The 7,080-nt window shown below is 33.4% G+C and overlaps 1 long non-coding RNA gene across 1 annotated transcript in view; it reads left to right on the top strand.

The window, feature by feature from the left end:
* The window catches only part of LOC111086729, a 23,741-nt gene extending 19,917 nt beyond the window's left edge, over positions 1 to 3,824 (top strand). The window contains exons 2-3 of the long non-coding RNA XR_002611452.1: positions 3,218 to 3,313; positions 3,476 to 3,824. This is a non-coding gene — a long non-coding RNA (uncharacterized LOC111086729). The remainder of the gene's footprint in view (positions 1 to 3,217; positions 3,314 to 3,475) is intronic.
* The last annotated feature ends 3,256 nt before the right edge of the window (positions 3,825 to 7,080 follow it).

The raw sequence follows: 7,080 nt of genomic DNA, 5'->3' as shown, positions 1-7,080 counted from the left end.
TTCGAACCCGCGACCCACAGATTGCGAGTCGAGCGCCCTAACCACCTGGCCATGCCGGGCCTCTTTGGCTGAAAACTACTCCAAACCATGTTATTATCCACCTTTTATAAACAGACGGGAAATTCTATAAGGTATGGTGATAATTATTAGGACATCATGAAAATAATTCCAGCAGAACGCACAAAAAATATTTGTTTAAAAGAGTTAAAATATAATTTTTAGAAACTAACTGAACGTTGTGTTTTTAGTATCGCATTATTAGCCCTTTTATTCACCGTTGTTAACTTTTCGTGTTGATTTCAAAACACCAGTATGTACTTCAATTTTGTAATCTAACAGTATGCACATATATAAGCTCACAGCTGGTTTCTAAGAAGGGTAATATTTATTTAAGCATCTAATTATTTAATAACTTTACGTTATAATAGCAGTTTAATTAATAAGGCCGTTAATTTTCTTTACTAGCAGGGGATACGTTGATAGCAATATTTGCTCTAAACATCAAGTGCTTATTACTGCCAGTAATTTATGGTATAAACATTTCTAGCAAGAAATGGTTAAGTTCTAATGATAGGAAATAATTAGCACTTCTACTTACGCTGTAGTATTTCTGAACTCAGGTCTCTTGAACAACATTAGGTATTTTCAATTTAAGTAACTGTACTTTTCTATAGTTGTTGACGATTCGTGGAAACAGTGAGTGAGTACAATCACTTTGCCGAGGAGGGATGGGGAAGACATGAGATGTCACGGAAACAGCACTAAACAGTTCTGATTTTTATATCACAGATAGAACACTGAACAGTTCTGTTTTCCATATCACAGACAGAGCACTGAACAGCTCTGTTTTTTTGTGTCACGGACAGAGAACTGAACAGTTCTGATTTTTGTGTCACGGACAGAGCACTGAACAGCGTTGATCACTGTGTCACGAACAGAGCACTGAACAGCGCTGATTTTTGGGTCACGAATGGAGCACTGAACAGTTCTGATATTTGTGTCACGGACAGAGCACTGAACAGTTCTGTTTTCTACAAGCCTTACAATCTTTGGATTCACGCTCCTGGAATGCTAATACGCAGGCCAAGCTCGGACTTTATAAAGTTTAATGATATATAACACTTAAGAAGGCAATATACGGTACGTTTTTTTACTAATAGGTGTAATATTACATCACAGTGCGATTGAAGATGTTAATCCCATCATTATTTACCCGTCGGCAACGAGATACAACAAATAAACTGTTATTTACAAGCTATTATTTACATTTTTTTAAACAAGAAATCCGCATTGGGCTTGTTGTTAAGAATGATAATATTAAAAGCATTAAAAATCTCAAAGATTTAATATGACACCAATTACCTAATATGGTTATATATATGTTTGTACAGATGGCTGCCCCATTTACAGTATTGGCGTTAGTTCGTGTTAGTAAGCTTCAAAGTGTGTGTAAACGTTGCTTCTATTCAAACAAATAGCACCATTTCAACGAATAATCAAATAAAGGATAAAAAGGCTGAGATCCAGTTTTAATAAAAGGATAACAGTTACAACTGTTCGGTAAATTAACCGACAGGAACTAAACGCTATCGTCAAATTAAACACGTTTGAGAAAGGATTCAAAAGCAATTTCTATCAATCATGACAAAAGCGTAGAGAAAATTGGACTTTTATTTCTTAAATGTACAGAGCATTTTTATTTCTTTTACCAATATTGTTTTCTCATAAGTGAAGTTTTTAAGTATTCGCGTCTAGGTTTTAAGTATAGTGAAAGCTTGTATTCAGTTTTTTATATTCAAGATACCGTGGAAATAAGAGTAGCTGTATTTAAGTTTCTATGTTATATCGTGAGAACAAGAGTAGTTGTATATAAGTTTCTACGTTATATATCGTGAGAATAAGGGTGATTTTGTTCAGGCTTTTATGTTCAGTGTTGTGAGAAAAAAGAGTGGATATGTTCAGGTTTTATGGGAAGTATTATTTTTATATACACGTATGTTATGGAAGAACGACTGGCTGGGTTTAGGTTTTGTGTTCAATATTATGAAACAAAGAATGGCTGTGTTCAGGTAAACAGTGTATACTACGTTTTCCGTTTGTTTTGTTTAAAGAAAATCCTATCCAATGTGCTAAATGTTTCTCTGTTGCGGGGATATAACCACAAATCTAAGTTTTCTGCCATTTCTCTTCACTATTACAACAGCCCCTCCCCAGTGGCACAGCGGTATGTCTGCGGACTTACAACTCTAGAAACCGGGTTTCGATCCCGTGGGGGGCAGAGCACAGATAGCCCATTGTATAGCTTTGTGCTTAACTTTTAAAACAAACAAACACTATTAAAACTGGGAAGTGTTCACATTTAGCCTAAAGGCCACACGATAAACATGATTATTAAAATTTCTTGAACAGAGAATTATACATTGTTTTAATGCCTAGGAAACGAACAAATGGTATTTTATTGTAGTATCAATATAATGATTGGTTTACGAATTGACAGACTGTCATTTTTATGGCTTGTATAAAGCAGGGAATATACTATAGAAATTATTAAACAAAGTCGTTAGATAAATCTGTATAATCAGAATTATTTTTAAATAAGAAAAATAAATTATTTAATACGAAATTATAGAAAATTTACTAGAGTGCATAAAACAGCTTAGAAGTGAGTAATTACGATGATTTGTACAGAACGACTGAAGGTTTTTACTTTCGACAATCAAGTTTCAAGAAGATAAATTTCCTCTTGTGGCTCTTGAATTCATCTCTAAGAAAGCCGAAAATCACTACAGGCTGGTTTGTGAAAAAAAACAACTAATGCTGAGTCCAACAATAAACCTTGGAAAAAAGGACATTCGAAATGATTATGTTCATTAGTTTCTTGTTTCATCGTAAACTTGACTGAAAGGTATTCGATACCTAAAAGTTAAGAAAGAGATATTAGTGTATTTTTTATGTAATACTATGTTCTTTATGACATCAATTACTCTGTCGAAACGTAAATCTATTTATTGTACCTTATAAAATATGTATGTACTAGAGGTCGTCAGTTACTCTGTCCAAACGTAACATTATTTATTGTACATTATGTAATATGTATGTACTAGATGACGTCAGTTACTCTGTCGAAACGTAACTTTATTTATTGTACTTTGTGTAATATGTATGGACTAGATGACGTCAGTTACTGTGTTGAAACGTAACTTTATTTACCCTACAGTCGTACCCTGAAGATTTTTCTACCCCAGCTGAGCTGAGAGCAACGCGTGGTTTCTTGTGGCTTGGGGAGCGAAATACCCCACGGTACTAAACCAAGGTCTGTTTTCTCGGATTAACTATCTCCCTATTATCTGTCACTTGTGATATAATAAGAGTTTTTAGAGCTTATACATGCCAAATATGAAACAATATTTGCTTCAGTAAAGATTTTTTGGAGAGTATTAGGTTTTTATGAAGGCAATTTCTTATTTTTTATTAGATTGAAGATGGATGGCGACAGTGAAAGCGAGATAATTAGACAGATATTGGTTGACTGTCCCAGTGATAGTGAACCTGAGGACGATAGTGAGAATGAATATGATAAGCTTGAAGACTGTTAGATCACACTGTTCAGATCAGAGTGCTTTTATTGTCAAACAATGGTATCAGATATAAAAGATTCTGAGTAAGCAGTTAGGTTAGATTAAATGTAAGGCATTTTCATTGATGTTGGCCAACAAATGATGTTTTTAGTATAAAACAATTCATAGGAAGATGTTTAGATAAAATATAATTTTACTTTTTTAATCATGTAATTCTTGTAAATAAAGCGATATCAAGCATCAATATCTGACATTTCCCATTATTCTTTTATTAACACAAGAAAATTATTAAAAAATTAACAGTATTCTATGGAATCGTTCACACGATGTTTACTTTAAATGCACACAAGGATAGATTAACATTCCTATAAAACTTAATTTGTTTTTTGGCGTGGAGTGAGGCGCAACCCCTTGGTACGAATGTTGTTACATGCAGCAAGGGTACTAACGCAGGGTTTTTGTACTTCACCGAATATGTATGTACGAGATGACGTCAGTTACTTCGTTGAAACATAACTTTATTTATTGCACTTCACCTAATATATATGACGTCAGTTACTTTGTTGAAACATAACTTTATTTATTGTACTTCACCTAATATATATTTACGAGATGACGTCAGTTACTTCGTTGAAACATAACTTTATTTATTGTACTTCACCTAATATATATGTACGAGATGACGTCAGTTACTTTGTCGAAGCGTAATGTTATTTACTGTACTTTATGTAATGTGTATGTATTAGATGACGTCATTTACTCTGTCGAAACGTAAATTTTGCTTTTTTTTTAAATCGCACTTATTAGGTAACGTAAGTTTATTTTGTTAACCTTTTATATGTTGCTCTTTGTGCTATGATTCCATTCTTTCGTATGGCTTGGGTCGTCTCGTATAAGCGTTCTGTTTCCATACGGCTAAGGTTCAAGTTAAGATGAGAGAAATGGCTACTAGACTGCTGAAACTTAAAAAGATGAAATATGTTATTGTTTTTACAATATGGACCTAGTGTTTCACTAGTAAGTCTGAGGGATGATAATGCTAAAAATTGAGTTTCGATACTTTATTATCAGTAATTAAATGAGTTAATTCTTAAACTCAGTTGAACAGAGCTTTAAATATCGAGAAGCACTAGCGGTAAAATATTCTTGGGTGTTATATTGACGGCGATGCAAAATACTCATTCTCCATAATAAATAAAAACACATGAGAAAACATTGAATCAAAAATTTGATGATTTTTTTCTTCTCAGCTTCTTGTATCTTTTATTAAGCTTCACCAGTACTCCTAAAGAAGCTATTATAGAATGTTTCATCTTAAGAAACAGTACTAATCATGTTGAGCTTTACAAATACTCCCCAGAAGCTACTGTATGATTTCTCACATTCAGAAACAAAGGTAATTATTTTGAGCTTTACAAATACTCCCCAGAAGCTACTGTATGATTTTTCTTCTTCAAAAAATAAATGAATAAAAAGACAGAATAAATAGAGAACTATATGCTGTAATACTGAGTTTTGGAAACCCGTGCCGTGTAGGTTACAACGTGGAATGCTTTCGTTATGTATTCGTTTTGGAGAATCTGTTTATTAATGACGCATATTACAGAACATAACTATAAGGAACAATAACCCAATCTTTTTGAGTTTCGGATATCATATGTCAGACTAATGTAACATAACATTTTTGAGTTTCGGATATCATATGTCAGACTAATGTAACATAACATTTTTGAGTTTCGGAAATCATATGTCAGACTGATGTAACGTAACATTTTGAAATTTAGAGCTCGCGAAAGAGGTGAAAACAATGTTGTCGTTTTTTCCCCAAAACCAAGACAAAAACTTGAGGCTCTATACTACTGACATTTAGTAATAATATTAAAAATGTATTATCGTATTAGATAAGTAATATTAAACATTAATGAGCTCTGTAAGATGCGCTAAAGAATGAGATACTCAGAATTTTCAAGTTTGGATATCATAAGATAATATTTTGTATATTCTCTAGTTTTACGTGATCACGCTGAAGATTGATACAATCTGTGAATTCAGTATTGACAAATGCGATAGAAACTTTGTATTATTGAGCTGTAGACCATGCTATAGATTGATGTAATCTGGAATTTTATGCTCTGAAGAACACGATAGAGAACTTGTAAACCAATGTAGAGCTAGCTGGGATCCCAAGTTCTGAAGAACACCACAGAGAACTTGTAAACCATGCTAAAGCTAGCTGGGATCTCATGTTCTGAAGAGCACGACAGAGAACTTGTAAACCATGGTAGAGCTAGCTATAACCTGGGATCCCATATTCTGAATAACATGACAGAGAACTTGTAAACCATGGTAAAGTCAGCTGTAACATGGGATCCCATGTTCTGAAGAACACGACAGAGAACTTGTTGAATACCACGCTAAATATTGGTGGTGAATAACACGACAGAGAACTTGCATTATTTAGCTGTAGGAAACGTTAAAGACTGGTGTAATCTAGGATCCCAAATCCTTAAAATCACAACAGAAAACCTGCATTACTGAGCTGTAAACCATGCTATAGATAAATGCAATCTGGGATCCAAAATCCTGAGGATCACGATAGAGAGCCTGCATTATTGAGCTATAAATCATGTTAATAGATCTATAGAGCTATATTTAAAGTGTTTGAAATCATAAAATAAGAATATACCGAAGTTACCAAGACAAAACGTATTGTAATATTTCATGTTTCACCGAAGTGGAATTGGTACTATGAATTATTTAAGTAGCGTATTTTAGAATTTTAAATATAGAATGTAATACAAATAATTTGTCACACTGGATAACAGCTTTTGTTTCCACTTTAAGAATTTCTTGTATCTATTTTTTTTGCTTACTCCGTGGCTGTGATGCAACTTTATTAACCATTAAATAAATATCTATTGGTATAATTTCTATACTCCAAAGATATTGTAGATTTCTACAGGTTCGATACTTTTTCAAACAAACTATCATAAAAGACAGTAAGTAACTCTTGAATAGACAGCATTAAGAACGTCTTGTTATTAGTACTTGAAACTGTGTGAAAAGCATCCTTTTATGCTCCTTGCGATCGCTGTGACAGGAAATAACTGTTTTAGGGTTCGCATTGTGCGTCTAAAGAGAGTTAAACCGCCATCGTTTTTTTTCAACAATTTCAACATAAAGCGCCATCTAAGAAATACGAATGATAATTAATTATGGTTCGGTTATAATTAAGCACAAAGCTACACAATGGGCTATCTGGGCTCTGCCCACCACGGGTATCGAAACCCGGATTCTGGGGGCAATAAATTATGAGGAGCAGAGTTGAATTATATAGCTCAATTTATACGCGGATGTTATAGAATTGTTAGTAGTGAAAAAAAAATAGTTGGCGCAAAATAAATTCTAGCAGTTCTTCGATGTAAAAACGAATCTGAGAGGAAATATGACTACAATTTTAAAGCTATCTGCAACAAAATAGTAAAATATAAGAAGGTTTGTT

The sequence above is a fragment of the Limulus polyphemus genome, unplaced genomic scaffold (genome assembly GCF_000517525.1).
Source record: "Limulus polyphemus unplaced genomic scaffold, Limulus_polyphemus-2.1.2 Scaffold1364, whole genome shotgun sequence".
NCBI classification, from domain to species: Eukaryota; Metazoa; Arthropoda; class Merostomata; order Xiphosura; family Limulidae; genus Limulus; species Limulus polyphemus.
The sequence above is the reverse complement of the archived record's forward strand: the minus strand, read 5'-3'. Positions and strand labels throughout refer to the sequence as shown.